The sequence below is a fragment of the Mytilus trossulus genome, chromosome 12 (assembly GCF_036588685.1).
Source record: "Mytilus trossulus isolate FHL-02 chromosome 12, PNRI_Mtr1.1.1.hap1, whole genome shotgun sequence".
Lineage (NCBI taxonomy): Eukaryota > Metazoa > Mollusca > Bivalvia > Mytilida > Mytilidae > Mytilus > Mytilus trossulus.
Window position 1 is genome coordinate 54,067,213 of NC_086384.1, and position 15,103 is coordinate 54,082,315.

Below are 15,103 nucleotides of genomic sequence, written 5' to 3' on the forward strand. Positions count from 1 at the left end.
GCAATGAAATATGAGATTTTTCTCATTCAAACATTTTCATCAATTCATATTCAGCTGAATTTAAATTAACATTGACAGCAGTTGTAGAAAAAGTAATCCTACATTGTGAAACAATTTATTTTCTATTGTCAAAACACCATTAGGAAACCCATTGCACTTTATTCAAACGCACCCATCAATGTCATCAGATATATTATTCCGTATAAAAAGTTTAAAACCCTTTTCAACCACTTAGAAGTTGATTTATTTGAGCTAAACTATACATGTAGAATCATTACTTTAACCTAAATGGTATTTTCCTTTTTCAATCATCATGTTTAAAATTTACAAAAGTTAAATGTTCAGATGTATAGGGAGATAAATGGGCCAAACAAAATATGGAGGGCCAAACAAAATAAGGAAGCGGAAAAAAGATCTAAAGAGAAAGATTGGTGGTAAAAATAGATAATAGGAAATGTTGTGACGCTATTTATAATTCTAAAGAAGGTATATATCAGTGGCAAACAAATATAAACACACAAAAAATGGTTAATCTGACTTTGCTATTTTTAAAGGAATTTATTTGTCAATGTTTTTAACAACTGTCTTTTAGATAATGGTACAACAGTCTAAAATGGTTTTTTTTTAACAATAGCAGGACTCGGTACATTTAACGTTACAACTATATTTATACTTCTGCTACTTTGAATTTCTACAAAAATTCTATTGTTAAAAGCGATAAATTGAAAGGTACATGTCAATTTCAAACAGCTTGACCTCAAAGAAGAATATGGCTGCGCAAACATTTTGTTGTTGTATTAATTGATTCTGTTTAGCGAAACAAGCACGATTTTTGAATTAAGAAATACTGTTGAAGAAAAATAATACATTTGAAATCATTTACGGTTAAAGGTCCGTCGAGATAAAATTGCGTAATAAAATAATTATTGTATTTATTCGTACAATCACGGATGTACTGTTATCTCGGTATGTTTATAGCGAATACAATAACACGAAGTCTGTTCTCAGATTTGTAATCTAAAACGTTACATTATTAAAATTTGCGTTACTAGGAACTAAACCCTTCAGATAAAGTTGATTTATTTCTCTAAAATTTTACATTGCTGCAAGATTATTGAAACTAATGTAGGCGGAGTACGTTGACTTTGTTATCTCCTAATGTATTTATGTCTATTGTATATATTTTTATGGAATATCAATGGAATTTATATACAATTGTAAATGGAATATTGTACTTTTAAGTGATAATTGCTGTTAACGGACTCTATTTTAAAAGAGTAAAATCCATTTTATTCCTTTTTATTATCTTTTTCCATGTTTACTATAAATGAATGCAGATTTCATAAAGAAATACACAACTTTTACAACATTCCATGTTTTTATTCTTATAATTGATAAAGTTTACATTAAATGTTCGGGAAATTTCCCAAAATATATGAAAGTTTTAAAATATTGGTGGTAAAAATGTATATATGACAACTATTTATTCGGGAAATGTCCCGAAATCATTTTCAACATTAAATTTTATGACATATATGTTGACAAAGCATTTTAACACAGATCTGAAACACATTTCGGGGAATATCCCGACAAAAATAAAATGTATAACACAGATGTCTTCAAATATTTTCGGGATTTATCCCGAAAAATTAAATGTATATGCTAGATCTCATGACTAATATTTTTTTTTTACATTTCTGGAAAAATCCCGAAATTATAAATCTTATATCAGGCACACACTTGGTGCATAGATTATTTTACCCATTTTGGGAAAAATCCCGAAATGAAATCAACATTAAATTTTATGACATAAATGTTGGCAAAGCGTTTTAACAAACAGATCTGAAACACATTTCGGGAAATATCCCGACAAAAATAAAATGTATAACACAGATGTCTTCAAATATTTTCGGGATTTATCCCGAAAAAAAATCAAATGTACATGCTAAATTTCATGCATAAAAAATTCTTTTACATTTCAGGAAAAATCCCGAAATTATAAATCTAATATCAGGCACACACTTGGTGCATAGATTTTTTTTAACCCATTTCGGGAATAATCCCGAAATAAAATTTACAAGCTAAAATTATGCATTTTAATTTTTTAAACATATTGGGAAAAACAAAATCTTTAAGATTTTACAACACAGAATATTGATACATAAGAAATTCTTTATGTTAAGTTGTGTTTCTAACATTTGTTGAAATATAATGATTCATTTAAAATATCTCTCACTTAAAAAAAAAGTATTTTGATCATAACCAAACTTTTCATTACAGTTCAGAAAAAAGAATTTTCTAAGAAATATAAAGGTTGCTCTATATTGTATCACATTTGCAACATGCTATATTTGACAAAGTGCATATAACAGGTTAAACATAGAAAATAAAATTCCATTAGAATAATTTGTTTTAAAATTATTTCCTAATTGAAAAGACTAAGATTGCTGAAAGGTATGGTATATAATAATGCATATATATGCAATGACTACGTGCTAGTTAACTAATAAACTGACATATAGAACTACAATCACAACAATGTTTACTAATAGTGATTGCATTTAAGGAGGTATACCTATACAAATAAGATGAATGATATTGCATTATTACATTTATACCAAAAGAACAGTTTGAAAGATATCAGGAAGTCTGCAGTCCTTTATACTATGTTTGTCATTCTTTTTCTCTCTATTATCCTCAAATCTGTGTCTTTTAAGACTCGTGCCAATATGTCCTCTAAGATTTCTATATATGTATCCTACAAAGAAAAGTCAATTCAAGTTCAATACTTTAAAGTCCTTCATGCATATTATTCATGACTTTTTTTCGTGACATAACTTATTCAGTCTTATAATCAGGATAAATGAATTTGTTATCACAGGTCCTTTCATAGCTTACTGTATGTCATTTGTTTTGTTTAATAATTGAAGCCTTACTACTCTGATGATGTTTAAATTTTGTTCTTATTATGACAGTTGTTTTCTTAGCAATCATACTGCATCTTTTTAATAAATATAAATATATGTGTGTTACTTTATCAATTCTTACTTACACAAAAATGGTGCATTTATAGGCTCCGACAGCAAAAAAAAATAAAGTGTTGAACAAAAAAATAAAAGGGGAATGTATCAATGGATCATAGACGATGCCCCCGCTTGCATTTCATATAAAGTAATTATAAATGGACATAACTGAAGAACAGTTAACATGGTAAATGTGACTCTACCAAATAAACTTGATCTGATTTAGTGGTAATAGGTATTGTGTATAAGTTCCATAAAATTTGGTTTATGCAACCTCAATTTAGAAAACTGAAACAAAAATTCAGCAATTTTTCCATTTTCAAAGGGGCATAACTCTCAAAAGTCAAACTTGATCTGTATTTTATGGTAATAAGTATTGTCTACAATATCATATCATTTGGTTGAGGCAAGATAAACTTAGTGAATGGAAATTAAAATTTCAGCAATCATTTAATTTGAGAAGTGGCATAATTCTTGAACTGTTAAAGTGACCCCCTTAAAATTCAAACTTGATCTGTATTTGTGGTAACAAGCATTGTGTATAGATTTCATTGCATTTAGTTGAGGTAAACCAAAGTAAGAGAACGGAAACTATAAATATAAGCATCTTTTTCATTTGTTAAGGGGAATAACTGCAGAACAGTTAAGTATCGCATCCCCTTTAATTCATACTTGATCTGTATTTTGTGGTAATAACCATTGCTGTGTATTAGTTTTATTGCATTTTGTTCAGAGGCAAACTAAAGTTAGAAAATGGAAACAAAAAAGTCAGCATTTTTGTTTGTTTGTAAAGGAACATAACTCTAGAATGGTTAAAATACATGACGCCACCAAAATTCAAACTTGATCTGTGTTTTGTGGTAATAAGCATTGTGTATCAGTTGTTTCATAACATTTGGTTGAGGCAAACTGAAGTTAAAGAACAGTAACCAACTTCGGAAGGTATGGAAGGAGGTATATACAGAAGGGCAAGGGTAAAACTACTGCAGGGGCATTAAAAATGTCTTCCTTAGCATGTCCCTTAATTGCACAAATGTAGTAATTTGTGATTGTGAACATGGATGCTAATAAACAATTGGCTAGCAAATGTGTGATTGCAATACGTATATATATATAAAATGCAACATTCAAATGTCATATAACTAGAGGCTCTAAAGAGCCTGTGTCGCTCACCTTGGTCTATGTGAATATTAAACAAAGGAAGCAGATGGATTCATGACAACATTGTGTTTTGGTGATGGTGATGCGTTTGTACATCTTACTCTACTGAACATTCTTGCTGCTTACAATTATCTCTATCTATAATGAACTTGGCCCAGTAGTTTCTGTGAAAAATGTTAGTAAAAAATTTAAATTTACAAATTTTATGAAAATTGTTAAAAATTGACTATAAAGGACAATTACTCCTTACAGGGTTAATTGACCATTTTGGTCATTTTGACTTATTTGTAAATCTTACTTTGCTGAACATTATTGCTGTTTACAGTTTATCTCTATCTATAATAATATTCAAGATAATAACCAAAACCAGCAAAATTTCCTTAAAATTACCAGTTCAGGGGCAGCAACCCAACAATGGGTTGTTCGATTCATCTGAAAATTTCAGGGAAGATAGATCTTGACCTGTTAAACAATTTTACCCCATGTCAGATTTGCTCTAAATGTTTTGGTTTTTGAGTTATAAGACAAAAACTGCATTTTACCCCTATGTTCTATTTTTAGCCGTGGCGGCCATCTTGGTTGGATGGCTGGGTCACTGGACACATTTTTCAAACAACATACCCCAAAGATGATTGTGGCCAAGTTTGAATTAATTTAGCCCAGTAGTTTCAGAGGAGAAGATTTTTGTAAAAGATTATTAAGATTTACGAAAAATGGTTAAAAATTGACTATAAAAGGCAATAACTCCAAAAGGGTCAACTAACAAGTTGACTTATTTGTAAATCTTACTTTGCTGAACATTATTGCTGTTTACAGTTTATCTCTATCTATAATGATATTCATATTAACCAAAAACGGCAAAATTTCCTTAAAATTACCAATTCAGGGGCAGCAACCCAACAGCGGGTTGTCCCATTCATCTGAAAATTTCAGGGCAGATAGGTCTTTGACCTGATAAACAATTTTACTCGGTCAGATTTGCTCTAAATGCTTTGGTTTTTGAGTTATAAGCCAAGAACTGCATTTTTCCTCAATGTCTATTTTTAGCCATGGCGGCAATTTTGGTTGGTTGGCCTGGTCACCGAACACATTTTTTAAACAACATACCCCAAAGATGATTGTGGCCAAGTTTGAATTAATTTGGCCCAGTAGTTTCAAAGGAGAAGATTTTTGTAAAAGTTAACGATGACGAACGACGATGATAGAAGACGACGATGGACGCCAAGTGATGAGAAAATCTCACTTGGCCCTTTGGCCCAGGTGAGCTAAAAAGAAGATGTGGTATAATTGCCAATGGGATAACTCTCCACAAGAGCCCAAATGACACAGAAATTAACAAGTAAGCCTTCTTTACTTATGATTGAAAATTTTACATTTTTTTCAATAATATCACATAAACTTGATCCATAAATGATACATGGAAATGAAAGCATGGCCAGTTTATCTGGTCAGGCAAATACAGCCTACAATCATTTCATACACCAATATATTGGCCTAATTGATAAGTGTCTAAGAGTATTTTATTTGTGAAACAGCACATTTTGTTAGAAATAACATATTTTTGCTCACTTACAAACTTTCAAACTTACCTTTCAATTCTTCCCAATTTAGACTAAGAAAGACTTGAGAACTGAATCAGAGACCTTTCTCTTCCTATTGGTCTAGGCTAACTGCATGTCCTATGGATATGTCAATCTGAAATAAGGACAGAATGGCATAAAATTCATCATTCCTGCTGAAAATGTTTATTGTGGATTTATTGTTATTCATGGGGTACCAATTTTCGTGGTTTTCATTGAAACAGCTGAACCATGTTAAACAAAATATAAATTTGTCATCGGGTTCAGGGTTGTATACAGACTTTGACAAAACAAAAGAAACAAATATCCGCGAAATGTACAATATTTCTTTACCCATTTTTTTTTTTTTTTTACACATTAACTGCTTGAAGGCACATCAATTTAAAATTGGGATTTACACTAATAGCTAGATAGATGTTTGATTGATTTCTATGAAATTCTGTCTTTGAAATCAGGACAGAGTTATGATTTTCACCTTAATAGGTGGATTAATTGGATCAATTTCTATGAATTTATGTCTAGAAAAAGAACAAAGTTGAAAATAGAAATAATATATCATTCATTACGAATAATCAATGGAATTTTTAACCAGAAAACGTTAAACAGTATTCAGGAATCTTATCAAATTAGATTCTACAACAGGAGACAATTTCAATAATGAACCTATCAACATGATCAATAGGATTCAAAAGAAATAGAAACATTTGGTGAATTATATTGCTAAGGTGGTACCCAACACCTTAACTAAAATTAATTTGGCTCGTTTAATTTTCTTAAATTTTTGACAAAGTATTTACTTTGACCCTTGGACAAAAATATAAAAAATTCAAAAAACTTGAACCAACCGTTTAATTATGAAAAAATTACACTGGTTATATAGCAGTTTGAAAAAACACTTATTTTGATCATTGAGAAGCTTAATATTCCCTTAACAACACAACTTCATTTAAACGTTCTGCTGATTTTATAGAGTTATCTCCCTGAAGTGTTAGGTACCAACAGCTATAAAATTATTTATGTGAACTAAAGAGTTTCTTCTAACATTTAACTGTGCAGAACTAATTAATGACATTAATGTAAACATTAACACATGTATGTTAACGGTAATTCTGATGACGACAATTCCTTACTATGAAAAACTTAATTACAGGGTTTGAAATTAGCAGGGGCCCACTCGCCAATGGCCCCTATAATTTGGTGCGGGCTACTTTTGGTAAAATAATTTCTTAAGGACAAAAAATGCAATAAAGGATCAATTAACTATTTTGGTCAATGTAAGCTTATTTGCAGAACTTAATAGCTGGACATAAATAAAGTGTCTCTACATCTATCATATTTTCTGCAAGAAACTTGAAATTCTGCTAAAATTTTGTCCGTCAAGGGCAATAACTCATATAAGGATCCTAACTGCTGTGTTGCTGTTTTAAATTTATCTTTATGATATCTGTAATTGTTTTCAATATGACAATCATTTCTAACAAGAACATATATATATAACATGTGACAGGCTATTATTTGAACTTGGAATTATTTTTAATTATGGAATTTGCTTGATTTCTTGTGTTTAAAATTTATAATAAATTTCATGTTTATTTGGTATTATAAATTAATCTTTTGAGTGGTTAATAACACTTTCCATACAATGTATTTTGGTTAGATAGTGTTGTGCGTGGCACAGTACATTCTATTGAAAATATACTATTTTCTTTGTAATAGAAAGTGTTGTGCGCAGCACCAATAATAAGAAATCAAGCAAATTCCATAATTAAAAATTAATAGCCTTTTATGTATAAATTGTGGGAACTTGCCATTTCAGGAACAATAACTTCAAATAGCCAATGGTTGTCAAGATTGGTCTTAATTTTTAAGGCAGATTAATCTTAAAATGCTACTATAAATATTAAAGTTATTGTTTTTACCAAACTATGCAGTGTTTCTTAATTAAAGGACACCCTAACATGAGGCACTCACGAGCATAAATAGCTCACCTGTATTTCAGATGAGAAGATTTTTAAATGTGAGCAAACTTGATCAACAAATTGTGTAAAATTGACTTTAAACTTTGGATACAAGTAATTAGCTAGATACCCTAAGGAACACTTAGTTAAAGTTTGAAGGTATTTGGCCCAGTAGCTTTAGAGGAGAAGATTTATAAAGAGTTTAGGACGACAGACGACGACGGAAGCCAAGTAATGGTGTAAGCTCACACATTGCCCTATGGGCCCCGGTTAGCTAAAAGTTACAAAATATATACTCAGATACCCTAAGGATGATTGAGCCTAAGTTTGGTTAAAATTAATTAATTCAGTAGTTTCAGAAGAGAAGATCTATGAAAAAGTTAACACCAGACAACATGGACAATGGATGATTCAACAATTAATGCCAAGGAATGGCAAAAGCTCACATGGCCTCTTAGGTCAGGTGAGCTAAATAGAAAATAAAACTTTTGACAAATAGAAAAAAAAATTATATTAAAGTCAGGGGTATTATTTAAACAAGTAACATTTAAAATCACCTGTATAAGTTATGTTGAAAACAAGGCTATTTGAAATATTACTTATATAGGTAACTTTTCTAAATATTATTTTTATAGGTGTCCAATAATGCAGATTTTACTAGCTTTAACAAATTTTCAGTCATCTGGTTATTTTCCCCATGAAATATAGCTCTTCTGAAACACTAATTAACTTACTGATTGTTCTTATCACTTATCTTTCATACCAATGCTTCAGGATCAAAGATTGGTCTCTTGGGACTATTAAATTATCATTTTCCTCCAAAATCTTGAAGATCTATACATACTTGTAAATAAATTGAGATTTCAAGTTATTTATAAATGATAACCCAAATCAACTACATGTTTTCCTTAAATAAGTGTTACTACTTTTTTTTTCAAAAAATATATAACATAACTTTATCATGGATTTTTTTGGTCATTATTTTTAATTTAAACCTTTATCTCCATACTCCATTGTACTCCTCTCAAATCTAACCAATTCTTTATTTTAGGATATAAAATTATATAAAAACTCATTTAAAACTACATTTAATCTATGTTTCTGTCAGAATTTAATATTTATTATTTTCAGGCCCCCCTTTTAGGGAAAAAATTGGGTTGCTTATATGAGAATAACTGAAGAGTGACAGGAGCGGGCCCCCTCTTATGAAAATTCCTGGATCTGCCACTGTTCTCAAAAACAAAAATTACTAATATATATATATATAAGTAACTTGAAAAAACTACTTGTTTAAGAGACGCCCCTGACTGTTTATAATTTTTCAATTTGAATATACTAATTGAGGTTCTAAGTTTTGTATTTTATGTATAAATCATGTCCTTTCAGTCTTTCTCAGTTTTTCTCTTGATTATCAGAGTTTTTAATTTTGGAAATTATTTGGCCTTTAATTTTTTTTATTGGAGAGTTACTTTTGCAGACGAACTCCTGTCTGACCTAAACACAATTATCAGAGAATTTGTCATTTATGTGTTTATACATGTTATATGGCTTGGTTTCCTAAGGTCTAGATAAGGGGTTCTGTATACATGTATCTTTATTTTTTAATACATGTATATTAAATTGTTTTCTTTAATCTTTTGTTATTTTTTTCTTTAATCTCTATATTTTATATTTCATCTCAGCACCCTGTTATTCTCTAATACATGTATTAAATTAGTTTTAGTTTTCCTTTTTTTCCCTATTATTTTTATTTTACCTTTATTCTGTACATTTTGCCTGTTATTCTCTATTTTATAAACCCTGTCCATCTAAACTCTAATTCATGTCAAATATACTTTCAAGTGGCATACTTGTACAAAATTCTTGAATTTTAAATTGATGGCAATTAGCAACTCCTAAAATTCAGAAACTAGTTCTTAATACTTTGCATTTAAATCAATAACAATAATGTGTCCATAGTGAACAGATGTCCCACTAGCACTATCAGTTTTATATGTTCAGTTCACCATGAAATTTGGGGCAAAACTCTAATTGGATAATAAAATAATGAAATAGGAATTTACAAAAGATCATATCATAGGGAAAATGTACCACATCATTTTTTAAGTTTCAAGTTGATTGAGATTCAACTTCATCAAAAACTTAAAATTGAAGCTGGACAGACACATACTCATGACTCGTCAGAAGGCATAATGCCCAAAGGTTGGGACATAAAACATTCATAGGCAAATATCCTTAGGTGACAGATTATTAAATGTATTACTAATGCCCATATATCAATATAAATATTTTTTAATTGATTACATGTATAAGAATTTCTAAAAATTATAAAACATCCTAAATTTCTGTCATGTCTGTGGCAGATCTCTCTCAAATCATGCTTCGTTAATTTGATCCCTAAATAAACTAATCAAACAAAATGTTATCAAAAAGGGGTGTCTGGTGGGCACATTAGCCCTACCCCCCTTAATCCTCTTCAAAATAAAACTTTAAGGAGACCATACACAAAACAAAAAAAATAACAATTATTGACATAAAGTATGAGAATATTACTTACAATAATTTTTTTTAAATTCTATTCCTGTACATCATTGCATAGATGTAATACCACTACATCTATGCCAGACTATGGTCATTGTGAACATATATATACAATACTGTGTATTCTAATCCTTCTAATTATTTCACTTTTATTTACACTAATAGACCTATTCCCATTATACTTAATTAAGTCCATTGAATCAATGACATCAAATGTGGTGAGAGTATATATGTATAACATTTACTTGTGTTTTTATATTTAAGTGCAATACACACAACATTTACCAGTAAATGCATGTGACCTGTTTTTATCCAAAGATTTTAAGAAGACATTAAATGAATTTCTCTTTTATCTCATTGGTTACTATATGGATTCAAATTGATGTCATGACCTCATTACTTGGACATCATAAAATGTGTAGAGCAAAATAAAATGTTGAAATTCATCAAGAGTTACACATCATATTATAACTATCTTCAATTTATTACAATATTGTTTTTGTGGTGATTTTGTGGAGAACCATGCACTGGAGGAAAACAGTTCAAAGAAGAAAATGGCAAGTTTATTAATTTCACTTTGAAGTTTAGATACAGCAATATAATATTACAAGATAATGTCAACAATTCTCTACCAAATATTTCTTTAAAAGTTGAATAACATTGGGTTTGAAGTTTTACAGTAACACATCATTCCCTAATTAGAACATAGTATGACTTAATATACAAATGTAATTCTGTTTTAATGAAATAACTGGCTCAGGATAGTTGGATTCGGGAATATATTTTGACATATATATAAATATATACAAATCTAAAATTGAAAACTACATTCAAACCTATGATTGTGTTGAATTAAAACCGCAAATTGTACGTGTGCATGTTAAACAAATTTCATTAAAGAAGGGTCTAAATACAGCACAAACAACGTTTTCAAAAAAAACAAAAAAGTGAAAAAGTATATTTTAACAAAACGCATTTGTCACTAATAGGTCGTATGTATTCCATGTTCATGCCTTATCTTTAAATATATCGTGTACTGTATTACAACATTAAATAAAAAACTGAGGAGGAAAGGTAACACGGGGACCCAGCCACCAAAAGATTTATTTTTGTGAAGCCCAGGTGGTCAAGTGGTCTAGCACGTCCAATAAAGTGCAGGGGATTTAGTGTTACAATTTCTCAGTAGCATGAGTTTGAATCTCTCTGAGAGCTGAAAAAAAAAACAATTTGCAAAAGCAAATTAACAGACCTAACATTGTTGGGTTGATGTTTAGACAAGTTTATATATACATGTGCATGATTTAAATTATATTGTGTGTGTTTTTTTAATGTTCTTTTTTAATACTATTAAAAAAACGAAAAAATTTACGAAAAATTGTATCGTAACTATATTGAAGTCTGTTTAGTTTCTCTCTATCTTCATGATCTTATTTAGCTCTTGCTTCACACACAAAAGAGTATTTTTCTGATCATTTTTACATTCAAAGTTTCTCTCTATCTATTATAGTTTTCAAGATAATAGGGAAAATTGGACGAAAAAAAATGACCTTTATTGCCCCTACTCCTTTGATTCTATTTCATGTAATTCATGTATTTGGACCAGTAGTTTCAGATTACAAAAATTTACAAAAAAATCTTTAAATAGAATATAACTCCTTCGGGGGTAAATTGACCATTTTGGTCATGTTGACCTACTTGTACAGATCTTACTTTGCTGAACCTTATTGCAGTTTATAATTTATCTCTATCCATAATAATATTCAAGGTAATCAATGTTATTTTAGTAAATCAGCTGATTATGATTATGTGCTTACCAGCTGCACATGGTCAATCAATTAAAAGCAATAAATTTCTTCAGTTTAAGTGACCACAAATAATTGCTCCCAATCATGCATTAAATTTCTCTGACCCTAAAATGTTGTGGAACAGTATCATTATAAATTATTCTGTTAAGCTCCTGTACATTTAGCATGTCAGTTAATACATGAGATTTAATTATTATGCTGGCTGAAATTGAAGTTATCAGAATAAACATAATGTTGGAAGAAAATATTTTAGAATATTTAGGAACTTTTCTACAAAAACTCCACAGATTCATGACAAAAACTATTAAAAATCCCTTGAAAACACATAGAGAAAATACATTAAAAATGTGTCAAAAAACTAGTGTAAAGAATAAATGAGGTAGCTTTAATGTTTCTCTAATAATAGTTGTTTCCAGATTATTAGGGTTGGTGATATCATGATATATATATTTCACTCCATTCATCTAATTTTCATATGTATGGATTATAACATGCCCTTTTTCATATTGGCCCTGGTATCATCCCGAGACTCCTATACCGGCCTCAAGGCTTTAGCCGAGGGCCGATATGGGTTGAGGGATGATACCAGGGCTAATTAATATGAAAAATACATGATATTGTCTATTTATCACATATTTAAGTTTCGCGAACTCTGTATAGTCGAAATACATATAGGGGCCAGTTATTCCTAACTAGACTGTATGAGAATACTCATAAAATATTGGTCTGACCGTACACATATGGTCCCACCACATGAATATAGGTGTACGGTCCAAATACTCATATGGTCTGGTACATATACAATATGAAGTTTTGGATAAAGATTGAGGTTTTAGTAATAATAACATTATGCAACTAGACTTAATAATAATATAAAAAAATCAGGATGCAATTTGAAAAAGGCCAGGACAGGAGTTTCAGAGTTCGCGAAATCTTTTTTCCCCTGGTGGTCTTTGAAGAAAATCAGCTGGTCCTCACTATTAATCTATTGAAAAATACTAAAATTGTGTCGGTCCTATGCAAAATTTTGGTGGTGAAATCCTGAGGACTGACAATTTTTGCGAACTCTGTGAGTTTGGAGAATTAAAGAAGGGGATGAGACACTTTGCCGAAAAAAAAAGGTAGGATGACTATTAAAAAAAGGGCAGGATAAGCTAAAATGAACTAGACAGTTCACTGGTACACTCTTCTGGTAGGGTTGCTGTCTTTTTTACACATTCCCCATTTCCATTCTCAATTTTAATACAAAAAAAATACATAACAACTAATAGAATGCAGGATGTAGGTACCTTTCACAGAGAGTGGTAAAGGGTTATTTTCCTGCATTGCTGCCATGTGATCCCTGTGTTTTTATTTTACTTTGAACTTTCAATGTGTTTCAACTTATTAATTTGATGTTCAGTTTTACAAGACTGGTGCCTTGTGCAAATAATCCCAATGTATTCTGCTAATTAAAATTTACGTGCATCGTGATTTTCAAATGCTGATTTTGCGTGCTCAGTATTTTTCAATGTGTTTCAACTTATTAATTTGATGTTCAGTTTTACAAGACTGGTGCCTTGTGCAAATAATCCCAATGTATTCTGCTAATTAAAATTTACGTGCATCGTGATTTTCAAATGCTGATTTTGCGTGCTCAGTATTTTTCAAATAAAATTCAAACACTTAAATCAAAAAATACTTTTTTAAAAGCTGTAAATGTGTATACTAAATTGGGGAATATTAAGTAAAACATAAAGTAAAACATAAAGTTAATATATACAAGAAGTAGGGGAGGATTCAGCCATTTTGAAATGGAGGGTTCCCAACCACGGACATAGGTGGGTTGGGGGTATATATTACTATATGTCCCCATTCAAATGAATTGATCAGAGTTTTTGTCCCCGTGTAAGCACCCCCTTACCACAAACTTCACGCTTAGTGACCTACCCTTATACCCTTATCCGATCTCAACCCCCCCCCCCCCCCCCCCCCCAAAAAAAAAAAGAAAAAAAAAGGACAAAACAAAACACCCAGTCCCTCTTTAAACGTAAATAATGCTCTCACATTTGTTTTAACTAAATGTTTACCATAGGAACATATATATTGAAATAATTTCAACTACACTCAACAGGCTTCTGTCGTACCGACAAGTTTTCATTCAGCAAAGCTCTGCATCTTCAAGTTCAAGGTCTTACCTGAACTGGTTCCCTGATTGCATACATTGGTTAACAGACGTTCTTCGCACTGCATGTGGACCATAATTTGGTATTCGGCCTTTGGTTTCTTTTTGTATCCTTTTTTATAAGTTCTAAAATTTAAACTTTTATTTAGTGGGTTGTGTTGGTGTTAGAATAGTATGAATGGAACAATTGAGTTTTTCGAGAAAAAATTAATACATTTTGATTCACTGTTTACGTGACATGAAACCTAACAGGAAACCAATCTTTATTTTCTTTATTTTGCACAATATAATTCAAAAGGCATAAATAAACACCATTACTAGTGTTACTTGCTTCATGTTAATATTTAAAATCTATTTTCAATGTTATATTAAAGTTTTTTTTAAACCTGACAGGAAACCATAAGAAACCGAAAGCATTTTTTTAGTTTTATTTTATTGCAAAATCTGCTTAAATTAATCTGAACAGTATACTTTTTCTTAAAATCCATCTTAAATGTAACAGTATTATAAAACTTCTAAATATGTGCTTGTTTTGAAAACAATTAGTACATTTTATTCAGAATTTTCCATATTTTCTCCATTGATATAGGATACCATAATCGTTGAATCATGATGTTTAAGCAGAAAAATGTATTTATATTTGGTTTTGATTTTCCAGTTAATATATACAATTTATTCCAAATCATTGGCAATGTAACATTCTTTAAATCCAGTAAAGAAAAATCCTTTAACTTGGAATTAAAATCTTTAAAATAGACACAATGTGATACTTGTGACATGTACACCATCTACAGGGTTTCCACATTTTAACCTACTTTAGTGGGCTAAAATCAATAAAGTACTTCCTTTCAAGTCATGCATGCTAAAAGTT

General features: G+C 30.3%; 1 protein-coding gene and 1 long non-coding RNA gene across 2 annotated transcripts in view; one reads left to right on the forward strand and one right to left on the reverse strand.

The window, feature by feature from the left end:
• Positions 1-15,103, forward strand: part of LOC134692855 (G-protein coupled receptor dmsr-1-like) — a 65,370-nt gene that overhangs the window by 32,572 nt on the left and 17,695 nt on the right. The gene's annotated exons all lie outside the window — the stretch shown is intronic.
• LOC134692854 (uncharacterized) lies at positions 1,360-14,251 on the reverse strand. The gene is made up of 3 exons (XR_010102284.1): positions 14,138-14,251; positions 5,774-5,879; positions 1,360-2,758 (listed from the first exon to the last, which is right to left on the reverse strand). It is a non-coding gene; the product is annotated as an uncharacterized LOC134692854 (long non-coding RNA).